Source organism: Chiloscyllium punctatum, chromosome 9, assembly GCF_047496795.1.
Source record: "Chiloscyllium punctatum isolate Juve2018m chromosome 9, sChiPun1.3, whole genome shotgun sequence".
Taxonomy (NCBI): Eukaryota; Metazoa; Chordata; class Chondrichthyes; order Orectolobiformes; family Hemiscylliidae; genus Chiloscyllium; species Chiloscyllium punctatum.
Genome location: NC_092747.1, coordinates 9392085 through 9413135, shown reverse-complemented (window position 1 = coordinate 9413135; position 21051 = coordinate 9392085). Strand labels below are relative to the sequence as shown.

Genomic DNA, 21051 nt, shown 5'->3' with positions numbered 1-21051 from the left:
GGCGTGGACTTGTTGGGCCAAAGGGCTGTTTCCACACCGCAGAGAATTCTATTATAATAAAAGAAATGTCACTTTGACCTGAAATGTTAATACTGTTTTCACTCCACAGATGCTGCCTGACCTGCTGAGTATTATCAGAATGTTGTGCTTTTACTTTAATTTTTCATAGAATTCAATGATATTAACAGTGGCAATGTACAAAGAACAAGAGAATAGCCAAGGAGAGATTTGTTTTCATATAGTGAGCTCTTTGTGAACAGAATCAAAGACACATAGTTTTGCTTTGTGGGGAGAGTTTATTGTCTTGCTCAGACTCACAGCTCTCATCCTCATCCAGTGTCACAGATATTCCCTTTCAGGTTGCAGATTTTTCTAATCAACCTGATACAGAGGTGTCATTACAAACCTCTGAAGCAGATGGGATGTGAACCTGAGCCTTCTTGACCTGAGGCAGGGACACTACCCTGCGCCACAACAGCATTCAAGAACAAGCAATATCCACCACTTGTTTCTCTTAGCCCCAACAATGCGATTGATCATCCCGTAACATTGTTGACACAAAGAAGAGTTGGAGATTCAGATTTCACAGGAACTTTCTAAAAGTATCTGGGCATGAACTTGCTGGAGTTGAAAAGTGGAAAAGCACAGCAGGCCAGACAGCACCCAAGGAGCAGGAGAGTTGACTTTTCGAGCATAAACCCTTCATCATGAGCTCTCCTGTTCCTCAGATGCTGCCCAAACGGCTGTGCTTTTCCAGCGCCACACTTTTTGACTCTGACCTCCAGCATCTGCAGTCCTCACTTTCTCCATGAACTTGCTGGAGACTAATATCGTGAAAGATCTGGAGTTTGGGATTAACGGGGATAGGGTTTTCAGTGAGACAGTAAGTCAAGACTGAACTGCCGCCTTCTGGGTTGAAAAGTTGTTTTGTGTGAAACTTTCTACCAATAATCCTAACAGAAATAACTGTGGTAACAGATGAAACCAGCAGGGCCTCCTTTGGATGACATTTGAACCAACACCCCATCTACCCTCACAGGTGTAAAACACTGCATTTTTGAAATTCTATCTTTTATAGCACCAAATTTATTCATAGCAAGTTCCCACAAGATATTGACGAGATCCTTTTTTTGTGACATTGATTTATGGACAGATATGGGCCAGGACACAAGAGGTTAACAACTGTGCTTCTTCAAAATGTATTAAAACTGACCAGGTCCTTTTCATGATATTGATTTATGGCTAGATATTGAACAGGACACCAGGGCTAACTCCTTTGCTTCTTTGAAATACAGTAAAATAAAAAGGCAGAATTTTAAAAACGTAGTATTTTATACCTGAGAGGATGGTTTGGGCACCTGAGAGAGATTAAAGTCTCATCTGTAAGACAACACCTTATAGTAAGCGTCCGCTAGATTTTTATCTTGGGTCTCTGGAGTGAGTCTTGAACTTTGAAAAGTCCAGGTTCAGAAGGTGAGAAGGCTAACCGCTGAGCCATATCCAATGCTGGGCAAAAGTGAGGACTGCAGATGCTGGAAACCCGAGTCTGGATTAGAGTGGTGCTGGAGAAGCACGGCGGGTCAGGCAGCATCCAAGGAGCAGGAAAGTCGACGTTTTGGGCAAAAGCCCTTCATCAGGAATAGAGGATGAAGGGCTGAAGAAGGGCTTTTGCCCGAAACGTCTATTTTCCTGCTCCTTGGATGCTGCCTGAACTGCTGTGCTTTTCCAGCACCACTCTAATCCATATCCAATGCTGTCAAGTGTTTGATATAAATGCACAATATAGCATTTATTGCACAATGTAAAATAAACTCCTAATTGAGTGAACAGAACTAATCACCAGATCAGTAATTTCCACCTCAAACTGACCAAGGTTCTAAACAACTTGACTTTTTATTCCTGTTTTATAGTAAAGCATTATAATTTAGTTCCTAACACTGGTCTCAGACATTAATATTACAAATGAGTTTAAAAATAAGTAATAACAGGGCATCCCTGTAGGGAAGATCGAAAGGGCCTCAGGGAGTCAATAGACATAAGGACATAGGAGGTAAAGGCCTTGTGCTATTATCGTTAACCTATTAATCCAGAGACCTGGGTAATGTTCTGGGGACCACCATGGCAAATGATAGTATTTGAATTTAATAAATGTCGACCATTAGGAAAAGCTGATCTGGCTCACCAATGTCCATTATGGAAGTCGTGGAGTCATAGAGATGTACAGCACAGAAACAGGCCCTTCAGTACAATTCATCCACGCCGACCAGATATCCTAACCTAATCTAGTCCCATTTGCCAGAAATGTTGTAATTGTACTAGCCTCCACCACGTCCTCTGGCAGCTCATTACATATGCATACCACTCTTTGCGTGAAAAAGTTACCTCTCAGGTCCCTTTTAAATCTTCCTCCTCTAACCCTAAACCTGTGCCCTCTAGTTCTGGACTCCCCCACCCCAGGGAAAAGACCCTGTCTATTTACCCTATTCATGCCCCTCATGATTTTATAAATCACACAACACCAGGTTATAGTCCAACAGGTTTATTTGAAAGTACAAGCTTTTGGAGCAGAATGGGACTTGAAGGAAGGTCTGGGATTTACATATTAATGAATCGAAACATGAAACTTATTTAAGTGTTTAAAGACATAACGGTGATCTATGTTTGTTCAATAAACTGCATCAGTTGTATGATACTATGGTCATTTACTATAAATTGTGTCCTACAATCCTGCCCCACTAGCTACCTGACAAAGGACAAAAGCTAGTGCTTCCAAATAAACCTGTCGGACTTTAACCAGGTGTTGTGTGAATTTTAACTTTGTCCACTCCAGTCCAATACTGGCACCTCCACACCATGATTGTTTAAACTTCTATAAGGTCACCTCTCAGCCTTGACACTCCAGGGAAAACAGCCCCAGTCTTACCTGACTCCAGACCCACAGGTGATTTGAGACTGCCCTTTTGGGTAGGTGGGGATGGACAGTAAATGCTGGTCTAGACAGCAATTCCGACATCCAATGAATGATTTTTTTCATAAAGAGGCAGCACCTCTGATGATATATGGGACAAAGCATAGGTTCAAAACATCTTCTGAGGGTATCCCCTCAGTGTGCCTCTCCATTTTTGGCCATCACTGCTACAGCAACACTTTAACCTGCACTCTTCATGTTCCTCTGGCTGTACTAGTGTGTGTGTCGTACAGACACAGTTTAAACCATCATTTACCACCTCCCCCCTCCACCCCTCCTTTCCTCACTGAGTTCTTGGTCTTTTCTCAAATATGGCTTCAAAGCTCCTGGGATCTCTCTGGATCTAACATGACTCTGTACCAAACTACGCCTCAAGGCAGCTGCTGCAACTCAATATCAAAGTTACTCTCAAATTGTCACATCCTCCGCATCCCCACAAAGGAACTAAGAAAGAGGTTTATGTACGTCTGAGCCCATCCCCCAGCACTGCTCTTTCTGTGACTGGTTCTGCAGGCTTTTCAGCTTCTGCTACAATCTGGCTCCTGAGTGAAGAATCGCATGCTGACCAAAGTATATTTTTCTGCCTCTTATGGTGTACTCTGGTTGTTTTCTCCGTCAGTTTCCTGGATTTCTATTCTCATGAAGAATACTCCATCGTGTATCCTAGGCACTATCCTTCAAACGGCTGCTGGACATCTGTCATTACGCTCCATTTATCAGATTCTCTGCCCACTTAATTAACATATATATTCCTTTGGTAAAAACAATGACTGCAGATGCTGGAAACCAGATTTTGGATTAGTGGTGCTGGAAGAGCACAGCAGTTCAGGCAGCATCCGAGGAGCAGCAAAATCGACGTTTCGGGCAAAAGCCCTACTGCTCCCTTATGTCCACTTCACAACTCAACTTTCCACCCATCTTTATATCATCAGGGATTTTATCAACCATGCCTCTGATCCCTTTTTTCCTCAGCCCTGAGTCATTTATATAAAAACTAAATAAAATTGAGGCCCAAGCACCAAGCACACCACACATTGCATTTTGTGAAACGGAAGGAGACCTATTTATGCCTACTGTGTGTTTCCTGTCAGCTAACTAACCTTCCATCCACACCAGCTGGTTGGAAAGTGAAATAAGTCTCCAAAAGCAGTATTCTGTCACCAAGTCACCCTTTATTTACACGTGCATGTACATGGGCTCTGACCAACCAGCTCAGAGCCAGTCCCTCGACTGAGAAGAATCTCTGACATTCCTGTTTTCTTTTTGATTTTTTTTAATTAAACAATCACAATTTACAAAACAATTAATATTGACAGCTGTATACAAAGAAGCAGCAATTTTACAAGGGAGAGGAGCAGCAAAACCAGGCCCCAAACCCTATCTTTCAACCAGTTTTCATGGAAATGAGGACTAACCTCAAATCCCACTTTCAATAACAAAACAGTAACAATGACAAGTACAAATAAGACAATTACATAAAAACAGCGCATAAGATACAGACCCCAGCAACCCACCTGTCCCTCCCACCTTCCGGCCACTCTAAGGCAGCCCACCCCAACACCCCTTCCAGCTCTCGGTCTGCCCTGACACACCTTCCGACCACCCATCCTGCAACACTCCTGTTTATTTTTGTTTCTTTCTTTTTTTATCATCTGCACAAAGCTTTCAGACAACATTACTATAAACAGGGCTTCAGGCTTTTATGTATATCCTTTACCTCACTGTCGTCATTAATATGATAAGTGATGTCATACAGTCTAGAATCAAGTTATAGTGAAATAAAAAGGCAAGTTGTTAGGTTTCTCACAGAAAACACTCCTGTTTATATCAGTCAGCCAGGGCTCCCTGATCGACCCAGGTTAATAGCCCCAGTCATACTCAATGAGATCATGTGGGCGGCACGGTGGCACAGCAGTTAGCACTGCTGCCTCACTGCGCCAGAGACCCGGGTTCAATTCCCGCCTCAGGCGACTCTCTGTGTTGAGTTTGCACATTCTCCCCGTGTCTGCGTGGGTTTCCTCCGGGTGCTCCGGTTTCCTCCCACAGTCCAAACATGTGCAGGTCAGGTGAATTGGCCATGCTAAATTGCCTGTAGTGTTAGGTAAGGGGTAAATGTAGGGGTATGGGTGGGTTGCGCTTTGGCGGGTCGGTGTGGACTTGTTGGGCCGAAGGACCTGTTTCCACAATGTAATGTAATGTAATCTAAACTAATCTAATCCACCTGACCAACTTTGATCCAATCACGATGGATAGCTTGCTAGTGATGCCAAGAGTGTGGGTTCAATTCCTGTGCCAGCTGAGGTTACCATGACAATCCCACCTTCTTAACCTCAGCTAAGATGTGGTGAACCCTTGGGTTAAACACACTACCAATCATCTCTCACAAATAAGAAAGTGGGGCTATGCTGACTTTACGTATATGCCCTCTGCCTTTATTTGTTCTTGGTCCCTCTGCTGAGGGGAAAGGTTTCTTCCTGTGCTGTAAACTCACCAAAACCACTTTGTTTACTCCAAGGTAACAGCACAGGTAGCTGTTTCATCTGTGGTTCAAATATCTGAGACACCTGCAGATGCTGGAGATCAGAGTAGAGAGTGTGGCGCTGGAAAAGCACAGCAGGTCAGGCAGCTTCCAAGGAGCAGGAGAGTTGATGTCGCGGGCATAACATTCCTGATGAAGGGGTCATGCCCAAAACGTCGACTCTCCTGCTCCTCGGATGCTGCCTGACAGACTGTGCTTTTCCAGCACCACACTTTCAACCCCCACCTTCCCTGACCAGAGTAATTAGTGGTAGACTGGACCCTTTTCAGAGCCAATCATGGAGACTATTGGCCTGTAAATGAGTTTGTGCAACATAAACCGAGTGATGATTTGGGTAGTCATTATCACACAGGATTATCTTGATCTCACCTGTCTCAGACCATGAGCCCCTGGATGCTTTCTGACAGAGACGCTGACTATCCAATCAGCTGTCTCTGAGGTGGCCCTCTCTCCCAGCTGACCAAACCTCTTCTCAAACTCTCCCTTGACCCAACCCTGACTCTTCCTCTAGTTTCTGACTCAGAGCTCATTCTCTCCAGGAGGCACACTCTCCATTTACTCTCTCCTATTCCCATTGAACTGATCACCCAGCCTCAGCCTCTAGCTCCTACATGAACCAATATTGTAAAATGGATCTCTCACTCTCTCTCCAGGTGTTGTCCTCCTCTCCACAACAAAACAACACAGATGCCTCCATCTTTACAAACTACCCTCCTAATCCAACCACCTTTTTCTCTCAAAGGCCCTTAAATATGTTGTTGCCTCAAATCAGGACCTATTTTTCCCAGACATTCCACACTTGAATCCTTCCAACCAGCATTCTACACCCACTCCACCTCCCCCCCCCCACCCCCCACCCCCCACATCCCTCAACCAAAATGGTTCTTATCCCAGTCACTAAAATCACCTTATGTAAATTACCCCTCTATGTCGTTTTCAACTGCACTGCAACCTTTGACATGGCTGACCACACCACTTCCTCCATTGGTCCATCACTGCCACCCAACTGGAATAATCTGCTTCCCATGGATCTACTCGTCTGTCCAATCAGAACCTGACTCTTCCTGCAATGACTTCTGTTCTTCTTCCTACTCTGTCACCTCTCGTGACCCCCCGCCCACTTTGCCCCTCTTCCATAAAATTGTTGTCTCTAGGCTACCTCAACTGATAAAATGATTAGGGAAGGTTCACAAAATTGATTCCAGAGTTGAGGGGTTTGCTTTATGAAAAAGATTAAACAGTTTAACTAGGCAAAAGTTAGGACTGCAGATGCTGAAGATCAGAGTTTAGATCAGAGTAGTGCTGGAAAAGCACAGCAGGTCAGGCAGCATCCAAGGAGCAGGAGAATCAACGTTTTGGGCAAAAGCCCTTCATCACAAAATCCCTCTTTATTCCTGATGAAGGGTTTTTGCCCGAAATGTCGATTTCCCTGCTCCTCAGATGCTGCCTGACCTGCTGTGCTTTTCCAGCACCACTCTAATCTAGACTCTGATCTCCAGCATCTGCAGTCCTCACTTTTGCCTGATTAACACCAGTGACAGTCCAACAGGTTTATTTGGAAGTACAAGATTTCGGAGCATTGCTCCTTCATCAGATAGCGAGTGGGCAGGTTTATAGTCAGGACACAGAATTTATAGTAAAAGGAGAAAGTGCCACATCTATACATTTAACATGAGCTTTATTTGTTAGCCACACTCCTTTAATGTAACCAATTCAAATCCAGTTTTTAAAAAAATTGAGCTGAAAATGTGTTGCTGGAAAAGGAATCCAGAAGAAGGGCTCATGCCCGAACGACAATTCTCCTGCTCCTTGGATGCTGCCTGACCTGCTGCGATTTTCCAACAACACATTTTCAGCTCTGATCTCCAGCATCTGCAGTCCTCACTTTCTCCTTTAAAAAAACTGAACCTGTTTTTCCTAATCAATATGTTCAGCGATGTTATTACACACCTCTGGAGTAGATGGGACCTGAACCTCGGCCTCCCAGTCCAGGGGGAGGGACATCATCACTGCACCACAAGAGAGCCTCCTTTTTTCCCCACCATCAAACCCAACTGATGTTTAAATAATATATCTATCACCTTTCCCCTCATTCATTCAGTCTCAAGCATTCCTTCAGACTATATTAGATGACAACAAGAGGGCTGACAGGCTGCAGAATCTGTTCTGATAATGGTGACAGGCAGGAGCTGGTGACTTGGGAGCAAGTGGGGAGTGGTCAATGAGTATTGGGGTGACAGAACTAGGTTCTGACCTAAGTTGTAGGGCCAGTGTGCACTGAACATTGAATACAGTATCATTCAGGTTTCACATATCCATTCTTAACTTTGTCAGTAAGAAATGGAGAATAGCCACATGTAGGAGGTACCAGCCATACAATGAACCCTTAGGGCAGGAGGAGGAACAGGCTGGACAGCTTCCCAAGCCTGTTGTATAATCTGTAGTCACTAAAGGGGGAAAAAGAACCAACTTCCATTTATATAGCAAAATATAGATTGATAGAATCCCTGTAATGTGGAAGCAGGCCATTCAGCCCATCACCAGCTCTCTGGAGAGCATCCCACCTCATCCTGTAACCCCACATTTCCCAAGGCTAATCCACCTAACCTGCACACAGAGTCATAGAGATGTACAGCATGGAAACAGACCCTTTGGTTCAACTCGCCCATGCCAACCAGATATCCCAACCCAATCTAGTCCCACCTACCAGCACCCGGCCCATATCCCTCCAAACCCTTCCTATTCATATACCCATCCAGATGCCTTTTAAATGTTGCAATTGTACCAGCTTCCACCACTTCCTCTGGCAGCTCATTCCATACATGTACCACCCTCTGCGTGAAAAATCTGCCCCTTAGGTCCCTTTTATACCTTTCCCGTCTCACCCTAAACCTATGCACTCTAGTTCTGGACTCCCCCACTCCAGGGAAAAGACCTTGTCTATTTACCCCATCCATGCCCCTCATGATTCTGTAAACCTCTGAAAGGACACCCCTCAGCCTCCAACACTCCAGAGAAAACAGCCCCAGCCTGTTCAGCCTCTCCCTGTAGCTCAAATCCTCCAACCCTGACAACATCCATGTAAAATCTTTTCTGAACCCTTTAAAGTTTCACAACATTCTTCCAATAGGATAAGAATTGCACGCAACATTCCAAAAGCGACCTAACCAATGTCCTATACAGCTGCAACATGACCTCCCAACTCTTACACTCAATGCACTGACCAATAAAGGAAAGCATATCTTTGGACAGTGTGAGGAAACCCAAGCAGGCATGGGGCAAATGTGTAAACTTCACATAGACAGCTACCTGAGGCTGGAAACAAACACAGGTCCGCGGCGCTGTGAGGCAGCAGTGCTAACCACTGAACCACCCTGGCATCTTGATATACTTCAGAAGAGTTTTATCAAACAAGGTTTGGTTGCAAATGACATCAGGAGATTTTGAACAGGTGACCAAAGAAGCAGCTTTTTAAAACAAGTACCGTAAAAGGAAGAAAAAGGAGGCAGGGAGTTTGAGCAATCAAATTCCAGAACTAGGAGCCAGTAGTTGAAGGCAGACAACTCTATGCCCCAAGGGATTTCTTAAAAGCTACAAAACACTCACTTAAGCTGGCTTGCCCAAACAAGCAGAAATGCTAGTCATATCCTCAGCCCTTGTCCTCAGTCCTATCAGACAGTAACAGACACTGTGCTTGGTGTAGGTTGTGAAAGTTATAACTGAGTTGAGTAGCACTTTGTGAAAGCTAGACAGCAAATACACTGCAGATTAGCACTGTCATGGCGACAGTTTAATAGTCTGTTCCTGCATTTCACATCTACACTGGGATGTACCAACACACCATACAAACAATGAACAAACTGACCTTTGTAACAAATTAAATATTTTTGCAGTCACAGTGACAGGAAATGTAGCTGCAAATCTGCACTCAGCGAACGCCTACCGAAGAGGACACTGTCCAGATTGTTTTATTCATGACAGTCGAGGGAGACATATTGGCCAAGAAACTCTGGAGAACTATTCTGCTGTTTTTGGAAGCAGTGCGATGGAATATTTTACATTTTCACAACTGTGTAGATGGGGCTTTAGTTTTGAACCTCATCTTGAACCACTCCCACTGTCCGAGTACTGGGAGAATCAGCTGTAATTTTGTGCCCAGGTTTCTGAAGTGTGGAATCCACAACCTCTGACTCACAGAGTCAACAGGGCTAACCACTCAACCACAGTCAAAGACTCACAAATAAACTAGCAAATAAACTCCAGTAAGTGAGGAAACAAAGGCACTGTTCCAAAATTGTTGGCATCCATTTTTCTGCACTCCTTTCCAACCTCAGACACATGTTAACCCAGGAGGCTATGAGGGCTCTTGTTGGTCCACAGTAACTTGCCAATGTTAACATTTATTACACTCCAAATGTAATTTATTGGAGAATGCCTATAGTGCAGAAGCAGGCCATTCAGCCCATCAAATCCACACCATCCCTCTGAAGAGAAGCCCACTCAGACCCACCATCCCTACCCTATTACTAGAACCCTGCATTTCCCATGGCTAATCCACACAGCCGACACATCCCTAAACATTACGGGGCAATTTAGCATGGCCAACCTATCTAACTTGCACGTCTTTGGACTGCGCACGGAAACCAGAGCACTCAGAGGAAACCCATGCAGACACAGGGAGAATGCTCCACACAGACAGCTACCCGAGGGTGGAATGCCTACAGAAGGGTTAACACCTGAAACATTGACTTCACCTCCTGATACTCCCTGGCTTGCTGTATCCTCCCAGCCTCCTGCTGGTCTACTGCGGAGTTTTTTTTCAGCAATTTCCAGTCTACAGCACTTTGTTTTAATTAATCATATGAAGCGATTTGCAACATTGCTATCCACAATGGTCATTTATAAATGCCACTGTTGTGTAAGATCACAGAATCTCTACAAAGCAGGGAGAGGCCATTCGATCCAGCGAGTGACCCTCTGAAGAGCATCCCACCCTACCCCTGTAACCTTGTATTTACCATGGCTTGCCTGCACACCTCTGGACACTATAGGGCAGTCCATGAAACCTGCGCATCTTTGGACTGTGGAAGGAAACCGCAGCACCCGGAGGAAACCCACACAGACATGAGGAGAATCATCAAATTCCACATGGACGGTCGCCCGAGGCTGGAATCAGACCCGGGTCCCTAGCGCTGTGCGGCAGCAGTGCTAACCACTGAGCCACCGTGCTGCCCATGACGTTCCTTAATTGTGTCCCTTTAGGTCACCAACTACTCAGGCAGAGTTGCACCGGGACTATAACTAGGAAACACGTCAGGTACTTTCCGCCTGTGGCTCTTGTCAGCTGTTTGGTATTGTATGGAAGCAAATGCAAAGAATTTGCAACCTCATGCATCTAAGCAACACAACCTGAACTACAATGTAAACAGATTGGAACCACAAAATAGTTTCAGATCAGAAGGAGGCTTCTCAGCCCATCACGTACATACTGGTTTTCTGCAAGAGTAATTTAAGGCATCTCACTTCTGTACCTCTCCCTTGTAGCGCTGACATTTTTATTTTCCCTTCAGGTGCTTATCCAGCTTCTTTATGAATGTGGTAGGATCAATCGAGACACTCTCTCAGGCAGTTCATTCAGGATCCTAACCACTCACTGGCTAAACCACTCTTCGTGCCATCTTTGATTCTTTTACCAATAACTTTAAACATCTCTGCCAATGGGAACAGTTTAGTTCCACCTGCTCTGGGTAGATCCCTCATGGATTGTATACAGCTCTATACCCAATTTCCTGGGGTTAGTTGTCAATATTCCCCTGCTCCAACTTGACTCCAGTCAACAATGACGACAATTTTGCTAATAATTAGTTTAACACTGATAGTAGATCTCCCTCCACACTTGGCCCATGGATTGCACAGTCCTTTCACTATTTGTTCAATGTGTTGTGGCTGTGACCCCATCCCAGGCTAGACTAGCCTGGCATTCTGAAGCCAATAATATGGGGGTCACATTGACTGAAATCTGACAGAAACTCAGGCTGGTTGGATTGTCATGAGACCAATGCAGGTAACCCAAGAGGTAATCGGTTGGATCTTATGGGGCACTGTGGAGCCTGGACCCACTAAATAAGATGCAGGAAAGAACAGCATCATTGCTTTATGGTGAGATTCCCTCCCTAGCCTTGGATTTTTTGAGCTACTGGAGAATTGGTGAAGCAGAGACTCTGGTACCTTCCAAATAACCACTTCTGTATGGCACTTTGTGATAAATTGCTATCTGTACCAATATGTATCACCAGAGGCAATCTGCTGCCCAATGCACCTTTTCCTTGAATCTTCCAGTGATTGGTGTAGAGGATACACAATGGTACAGAGTATCTACTGTTCTTAGGTAAGAAGAAGGTTCATGTGGGCAGCACGGTGGCACAGTGGTTAGCACTGCTGCCTCACAGCGCCAGAGACCCGGGTTCAATTCCTGCCCCAGGCAACTGACTGTGTGGAGTTTGCACGTTCTCCCCGTGTCTGCGTGGGTTTCCTCCGGGTGCTCCGGTTTCCTCCCACAGTCCAAACATGTGCAGGTCAGGTGAATTGGCCATGCTAAATTGTCCGTAGTGTTAGGTCAGGGGTAAATGTAGGGGTATGGGTGGGTTGCGCTTCGGCGGGGCGGTGTGGACTTGTTGGGCCGAAGGGCCTGTTTCCACACTGAAAGTAATCTAATCTAATCTAAAGAAGGTTCATTTCATGAAAGCAATAGGTTCAACTACACTTCGCCAGGCATTATGACATGTACCTTCGGAATCTAGTAAAGATACACCTACTCTTCTCGAAAGCTGGAGAGAAATCAATGGGTGAAGTCAATGTAACATGAACGTGTACACCATTCAGAAACAGTACCTAGTACAACAGGCCCCCAGCTCTGTACTCCAAGTATGGAAGCCACCACTGTAACTACAGAGAATACCACCACACTGAGCAACTCAAGTATATACAAGGTGGGGGTCTCCGTGGGGGAGGGGGTGATGCGAGATTGTGGTTGTAGATGGAGCACAAATATTGGGGAGTGGGGGAGGTAGTGGTAACTGAGGAAGAGTGCATCTTTGTCCAGTGGGCTTGTACTCTCAGCCTGACGCCAGATCTTACAGCTCTGGGTTTTCCACATAGCATTGGCCTTCCCTTCCAACGAGACAGCAATTTAAGTCACCATTATTTAGCTACTAAGGGCTTGCAGATAGATAAACCATTCAGTGTCTCCTTGGTGTAATTTCAGATATAGGTTTAGGGGATTGGTGGGGAAAGAGGGTGGAGAGAGAGAGAGAGAGAGAGAGAGAGAGACAGAGGAGAGAGAGAGAGAGAAAGAAAGTGAGAGACAGAAAGAGAGAAACAGGTGTGAGGAGTTCCATGGAGGGAGAAAGCAGAGTTAACTTTCCAGGTCCATTCTGAAGAAGAGTCACATGACTTGAAATGTTAACTCAGTTTCTCTCTCCACAGATGCTGCCAGACCTGCTGAGTCTCTCCAGCACTTTCTCCTTGTGTTTTAGATTTCCAGTATCCATGGGTTTATTTTCACGTTCCTAGGATGACCCTCCCCACAAAGACAGACGGGGCCTCAACGTCACCACCTGCGACCAGGTGGCACTCCCTCAGGACTGTGCTGGCTGTGCCAACCTAGAACCTGTGCATCATTTGGGGCAGTCTAAACTCCAGGGAGGTGGGGTTACTCAAGATCAACTGGAGCTGGGAACCACAGGCTTTGAAAAGCCACATCTGAAAATGCTCCATAATGACCCAACCTGCACACTTAGTGATTAATCCGCATTTTAAAAATCACCAGGTTGGTAATGACATGTCAACATTTAATGCCTCCCCATCCAGCTCAAGCTGCAGCCACTCAGAGCTGCTATTGAAGTGTACAATATGGTGAAGACATACATAATGATAGGTTATTGACCAGGAAAGCCAGAGGAAACAGAAATGGTCATTACCCTGTCTTGTGATTTTGGTTATCCCATAATCTCAGACCTGAAAGACAGAAGGGAAATCACAAAGACAAAGCCTGCGAATACTCTAACAATTTCCTCTTCTCAAGTACAGACTGAGATGGGAAGGAAGCTTATAATTACAGCACTGATCATCCCTTCTCTTCAATAACACAGCATCCCAATGGAATTGCTGGAGATACTCCCAAGGATCAGGGGACTGGAGTTACGTGTAAACGTTAGAGAGGCTAGAAGCAACAAAAAACAGAAAATGCTAGAAAAGTTCAGCAACTGATTTCTGAGGAAGGGTCACTGTATTAACTCTGATTGCTCTCCACAGATCCAGCCAGACCTGCTGAGCTTTTCCAGCAATTTCTGGTTTTGTTTCTGATTTCCCACATCCGCAGTTCTTTCAGTTTTTAAGAGAAGCTAAAGGGATTCCCTACTTCTTAGATGGGCAGAGATAGGACGGATTCGAAAGCAGAAACAAATCAAAACAGAAATTGTTGGAAAAACTCAGCAGGTCTGGCAGCATCTGTGAAGAGAAATCAGAGTTTCGGATCCAGTGACCCTTCTTCAGATTTGGATTCGAAGGCAGTTTTATTTTCCATTGTAAGCGGGCCCAATAACCAGGGGGATGGACTTAAGGGAAGAGGTATAAAGCTAAGATTTGATTTGATTTGATTTGATTTATTATTGTATCTAAGTATTGTGAAAAGTTTTGTTTTGTGTGCAGTACAGCAGGTCAAACAATAAAGTGCGTTAGGGTAATAGAACAGAGCAAGGAATACAATGTTACAGCTGCAGAAAGGGTGCGCAAACAGTGAGATCAACATTAAATTTAAAATTTGAGAGGGCGTTTCTGAAGTCTAACAGCAGCGGGGAAGAAGCTGTTCTTGAATCTGTTGGTACATGTTTAAGCTTTTGTATCTTCTGCTTGACAGAAGAGCTTGGAAGAGATTATGAGGTAAAAACAATGACTGCAGATGCTGGAAACCAGATTCTGGATTAGTGGTGCTGGAAGAGCACAGCAGTTCAGGCAGCATCCAAGGAGCAGCAAAATCGACGTTTCGGGCAAAAGCCCTTCATCAGGAATAAAGGCAGTGAGCCTGAAGCGTGGAGAGATAAGCTAGAAGAGGGTGGGGGTGGGGAGAAAGTAGCATAGAGTACAATGGGTGAGTGGGGGAGGGGATGAAGGTGATAAGTCAAGAAGGAGAGGGTGGAGTGGATAGGTGGAAAAGGAGATAGGCAGGTAGGACAAGTCTGGACAAGTCATGGAGAGAGTTACTGAGCTGGAAGTTTAGAACTAGGGTGAGGTGGGGAAGGGGAAATGATGAAACTGTTGAAGTCCACATTGAGGCCCTGGGGTTGAAGTGTTCCGAGGCGGAAGATGAGGCGTTCTTCCTCCAGGCATCTGGTGGTGAGGGAGCGGCGGTGAAGGAGGCCCAGGACCTCCATGTCCTCGGCAGAGTGGGAGGGGGAGTTGAAATGTTGGGCCACGGGGCGGTGTGGTTGATTGGTGCGGGTGTCCCAGAGATGTTCCCTAAAGTGCTCTGCTAGGAGGCACCCAGTCTCCCCAATGTAGAGGAGACCGCATCGGGAGCAACAGATACAATAAATGATATTAGTGGATGTGCAAGTAAAACTTTGATGGATGTGGAAGGCTCCTTTAGGGCCTTGGATGGAGGTGAGGGAGGAGGTGTGGGCGCAGGTTTTGCAATTCCTGCGGTGGCAGGGGAAGGTGCCAGGATGGGAGGGTGGGTTGTAGGGGGGGCGTGGACCTGACCAGGTAGTCATGGAGGGAACGGTCTTTGCGGAAGGCGGAAAGGGGTGGGGAGGGAAATATATCCCTGGTGGTGGGGTCTGTTTGGAGGTGGCGGAAATGTCGGCGGATGATTTGGTTTATGCGAAGGTTGGTAGGGTGGAAGGTGAGCACCAGGGGGATCTGTCCTTGTTACGGTTGGAGGGGTGGGGTCTGAGAGCGGAGGTGCGGGATGTAGACGAGATTCGTTGGAGGGCATCTTTAACCACGTGGGAAGGGAAATTGCGGTCTTTAAAGAAGGAGTCCATCTGGTGTGTTCTGTGGTGGAACTGGTCCTCCTGGGAGCAGATCCGGTGGAGGCAGAGGAATTGGGAATACGGGATGGCATTTTTGCAAGAGGTAGGATGGGAAGAGGTGTAATCCAGGTAGCTGTGGGAGTCGGTGGGTTTGTAAAAAATGTCAATGTTGAGTCGGTCATCATTAATGGAGATGGGGAGGTCCAGGAAGGGGAGGGAGGTGTCAGAGATGGTCCAGATAAATTTAAGGTCAGGGTGGAATGTGTTGGTGAAATTGATGAATTGCTCAACCTCCTCACGGGAGCACGAGGTGGCGCCAATGCAATCATCAATGTAGCAGAGGAAGAGGTGGGGAGTGGTGCCGGTGTAATTACGGAAGATCAACTGTTCTACGTAGCCAACAAAGAGACAGGCATAGCTGGGGCCCATACATGTACCCATGGCTTCCCCTTTGGTCTGGAGGAAGTGGGAGGATTCAAAGGAGAAATTGTTAAGGGTGAGGACCAGTTCGGCCAAACGAATGAGAGTGTCAGTGGAAGGGTACTGTTGGGGATGTCTGGAGAGGAAAAAAATGGAGGGCTTGGAGGCCCTGGTCATGGCGGATGGAGGTGTAGAGGGATTGAATATCCATGGTGAAGATGAGGCATTGGGGGCGAGGGAAACGGAAGTCTTGGAGGAGGTGGAGGGCATGGGTGGTGTCTCTAACGTATGTGGGGAGTTTCTGGACTAGGGGGAATAGGACAGTGTCGAGGTAGGTAGAGATGAGTTCAGTGGGGCAGGAGCATGCTGAGACAATGGGTCGGCCAGGGTGGTCAGGCTTGTGGATCTTGGGGAGGAGGTAGAAACGGGCAGTGCGGGGTTCCCGGACTATGAGGTTGGAAGCTGTGGGTGGGAGATCTCCTGAGGTAATGAGGTTCTGTATGGTCTGGGAGATGATGGTTTGGTGATGGGGTTGGGGTCATGGTCAAGGGGGCAGTCGACCAAGGTGGAAGAGGTTTTTGATGATGTTGGCTGCCTTTCTGTGGCAATATATAGATGAGGTCAATGGATGGATGGCTGGTTTGCGTGATGGACTGGGCTGTGTTCACAACTCTCTGTAGTCTATTATAGTCCTGGGCAAAGAAGTTGCCATACCAGGCCATGGTGCATCCAGATAGAACGCTTTCTATGGTGCATTGGGAAAAGTAAATGAGGGTCATTATGGACATTTCAAACTTCCACCAGTGGAGAGGTCAGGAAACAAAAGACACAGAACCAAGGAAGAGAAATGAGGAAGGAAAATAAAGTACTATGGATGCTAGAAATCTGAAATAAAAACACAACATGCTGGAAATACTCAGCAGGTTGGGCGGCATCTGTGGGGCAGAACAGAGTTCATTGTTTTGGTTCAACCTGAAGCCTCCACCCTAGAACATGAGAGGAATTATTATCAATTTGGAACATGCTGCCTGAGGGGATGGCAGGGGCAGATTGACTGGGGACTTCCAAAGGGGAATGGTGTTAATACATGAAAGGGTAATATCTGTGGGATTTGAGGTGGTGTGTGTGTGTGTGTGTGTGTGTGTGTGTGTGTGTCGGGGGGGGATGAGAAGGAAGTGGGACTAATTGTATAACTCTTTCTGGTACAGGAACAATGGGCAGAATGGTCTCTTTTTCTACTACATAAGCTTATGTTGTGGACTGCATCCTTCTCAGCAGCCTGACAATATTATGCAAGCCCATTTAATCTTGGCCGTGCTCCAAATTATTTCATAACTGGAGGATGAGTGAAGCAGCTTGATTCATGCCGCAGGCCTGATTGGAATATCAGAAACTAGGAGACAGGTTTTGCTGAAGGCTATCATGGCTGTCTATTGGTGTTTACCTTTCTGTGAGCTGACTAACCAACCACCCTCCCTCCAAACTCTGCTAACCATACACAGCAGCTAAAGAAATCTCACATCTCTAGCTGAACTAGCCAGTTCTTAAACACAGAAGAGTGTGGTGGCCTTTATTGCGAGGATTTTGAGTACAGGAAGAAAGATATCTTGTTGTAATTGTATTCAGAGATGACGTTACATGTAGAGTATTGTGTACTGTTTCAGTCACTTTGCCCAGAGAATGATATAGAGTCATAGAGATGTACAGCACAGAAACAGACCCGTCAGTCCAACTCGTCCATGCCAACCAGATATCCCAACCTAATCTAGCCCCATTTGCTAGCACTTGGCCCATATCCCTCTAAACCCTTCCTGTTCATATACCCATCCAGATGCCTTTTAAATGTTGCCATTGTACTGACCCCTGCATCTCCTCTGGCAGCTCATTCCACACACGCACCACCTTCTACACAAAATAATTGTCCCTGAGGTCCCTTTTAAATCTTTCCCCTCTCACCGTAAACCTATGCCCTCTAGTTTTGGACTCCCCTACCCTGGGGAAAGACCTTGGCTATTCACTCTATCCATGCCCCTCATGGTTTTATAAACTTCTGTAAGGTCATCCTCCAACACTCCAGGAAAAATAGCCCCAATTGGTTGTGAAATGGGTTTGCAAATCGATTTGTACACAAGTTGGAACACCATGGAGGATAATATAAAAAGCCATAAATCTTCAGAGATTGCGTCTTTAAAATCACACCCATGTATAGGATCACGTTCGTAAGTATGAGCATTTGTAAGTTAGACATTCATAATTTGTATGATAATGGCTTCAACTGCACTTTGACCTGCTCTCTGTGTTGAACATATCTCCGATAATCAGGGTGGATAATGTTCAGAACAACGAAAAGATTCCAATTTAAATTTCACAGAATGAGCTGCACCACTTTCAAACTACTGACCCTCCTACTTGCACATGCCGGGGGCGAAACACAACAGCATTTGTGCAAACTGTAGCCCAGAAAGGTGTTAGCTATATTTTTCATCTTCACCCAGGTTCCAGAAGCAAACTACTGGAAATCTAAAATAACAACAGAAAACGCTAGAAACATCAGAACACGGCTAATGAAAGGTCATTGACTTGAAAAGTTAGCTCTGCTTCTGTGTGTGTGAACCTCTCTTTCACAGATATTGCTAGCTCTGCTAATGTTGCATCTCTGTATTCACAGGGTCAGTTAGCTCAGTTGGCTGCTTCACAACACACAATGACACCAACAGTATGAGTTCAATTCCTGCAAAGACTGAAATGAAGGACCCTCCTTCTCAACCTCTCCCTTTACCTGAGGCACGGTGACCCTCAGGGTAAACCACCAGCTGTCATCTCCCCCTCTCTAATGAGAGAGCAGTCCCTGTGTCTGCACCTCATCTACGTACAGTTTAAAGTGAAGAGGGATAAAGTGAGGAAGGAACATCAGTTTACAGTGTCATTGATCAGGGGAACAGAAGTTTGACAGTGTTGGTAAAAGTAGACAGTGCATGTATATGATCTGGAGAGTTCTCACTGAAATAAGTTGCAACAGGAAATTCATTTGAAGAATTAATTTATAAACAGCTCCGGTAAATAGGGTTTTCTTCCAAACTGTACGATTTCGCAGCAACTTCTCCCTTTCTTAAACCCTGACCACAAAAGATGCAAACAGGACACATTGCAAAACAAGAGGTCAAGTCTATCACATTCGGGTTACAACGAGAGAGGAGGAAGCATATCGCTAAATGTCACCGAAAAGTGCATGTCCCTCCCCCAGATGGCATTAAACACTCCATGAGTCACCAAGAGATATTGATTTAACGAGCGATCCGATCTCTCTGGTTCCAAAACCTGTCAAACTTACGAAACTCTGGATGGTGTATACACCCGGAATTACGACAATCTACAGTCTGAAATAAACAGAAAGTGTGTCCCCTGTCGTTTACACTGCAGACCCCGCCTTAAAAGTTACAATCTCGCAAAACGCACCAACATAGAAAGACTGGTGAACGGTATGTTCAAATCTAACATTTTAGGAAAGGAGTTACAATCTAACAAGTCGGCGTGAACAATAAAAAAAGACATCTTTCAGCCCTCTCGCCCCTAAGAGTCGGGAGTCTGAATGAACTGATTCCCCGCCACTTTGTTACAGTTCAACAGCAGCAACATTGTATCCGATCAGGGAGTGGGGATGCCGAATTGGAAGTATCTGGTTTGTATCCGATTGTTGTGAGGGATAAGGAAGGGCCCGGGAGAATTCTGCTAAGGTCTCACCTCCCAAGAGAGCGAAGCGTCCCGGTAGGCTGCAGATTGCTGGCCTCTGCTGGGCTGTCGAAGCGCTGTCTGGACTGGGGAACTGAGCCAGACTGGACACTTACTGCTCCTCGCTTTCACCCACAAATACTCCTCACCCCCTGAGTGGGAGGAGTGTGGAAACGCCGCTGCGCATGTATCCTGGCTTTATTATAATACAGACACACACACACGTTAGATAAAGGCTGGGAACTGTAGTTCTCATTGGGCAGAGAGAGAGCGCTGGAAAAAAGAAACAGAAATTGCAGGAGGAACTCAGCAAAGTATGACAGCTTCTGTGGAGAGAGAACTGATTGTGTACCAATCCTGTGGTTTATGATTGATTAGGTTAGGATTGTGCACACTGGAGGTTTGGGGGGCGATAAAACAATTCTAAACAGGTTAAATGCAGATAGGTAGGAGCGAAATGACTGCAGATGTTGGAATCTATACTGAAAACAACAAATGCTGGAGAGCACAGCGGGTCCAGGAAGGATGTTCCCGATGGTGGTGGTCGGGGGAGTGCAGTCCAGAACCTGGGGTCATGATTTAAAGGGGTAAACCTTTTAAGACTGAAATGGGGAGAACTTTCTGCAGCCAGAGAGTGGGGACCCTTGTCATAGAAAGCAGTTGAGGCTAAAACATTTGAAGAAGGAGGTAGCTGTAGCTCTTGTGGCTGAAGGGAACGTGGGAGGTAGGGGGGTATGTAGGTGAGTAAGATTGAGCGCAATGACAGCTAGGAACCCAATGAATGGTGAAGCAGGCTTGAAGGGCTGAATGGCCTACTCGTGCTCCTATCTTCGATGAGTTCAGTGATTCTTAAAAAAAGATGATTTGCTTTTCTTTAACCCCCAACTTCAGCCTACAGAATCCTTTTTGATTAGATTAGTAAGGGGAATCAAGGGTTATGGGGGTGAGAAGCACATCAGCCATGATTGAATGCTGGAGCAGGCACAATGGGCCAAATGGCCTAATTCTGCTCCCACACCTTATGGCGTTATAGTCTTGATGTGGACACTCCACTGAATGCAGAAATGAGCATGAGTTCTGAAGAGCAGTTGTAAACCGTTGGAAGTATTAACTTTGCTTCTCTCTCCACTGGTGTTACCAGACCTGCTGAGTTTCTCCAGCACTCTCTGGAACCCTCCACAGGACCCCATTCCCTAGTCTCCCTGTCCTCGCAAACATCACTCCAACCAACTCATCTGCAGGGTTACGTTCCCTTGATCTCGGAAGTTGAGGGGTGACCTTACAGAGGTTTATAAAATCATGAGGGGCGTGGATAGGGTGAAGAGCCAAAGTCTTTTACCTGGGTTGGGGGGAGTCCAAAACTA

General features: G+C 45.8%; 1 protein-coding gene across 1 annotated transcript in view; it reads right to left on the bottom strand.

Moving 5' to 3' along the window:
• The window catches only part of capn5a (calpain 5a), a 107894-nt gene extending 88034 nt beyond the window's left edge, over positions 1 to 19860 (bottom strand). Inside the window, exon 1 of the mRNA XM_072576846.1 lies at positions 19700 to 19860. The gene's annotated coding sequence lies outside the window, so the exon portion shown is untranslated. The remainder of the gene's footprint in view (positions 1 to 19699) is intronic.
• Between the last annotated feature and the right edge of the window lie 1191 nt (positions 19861 to 21051).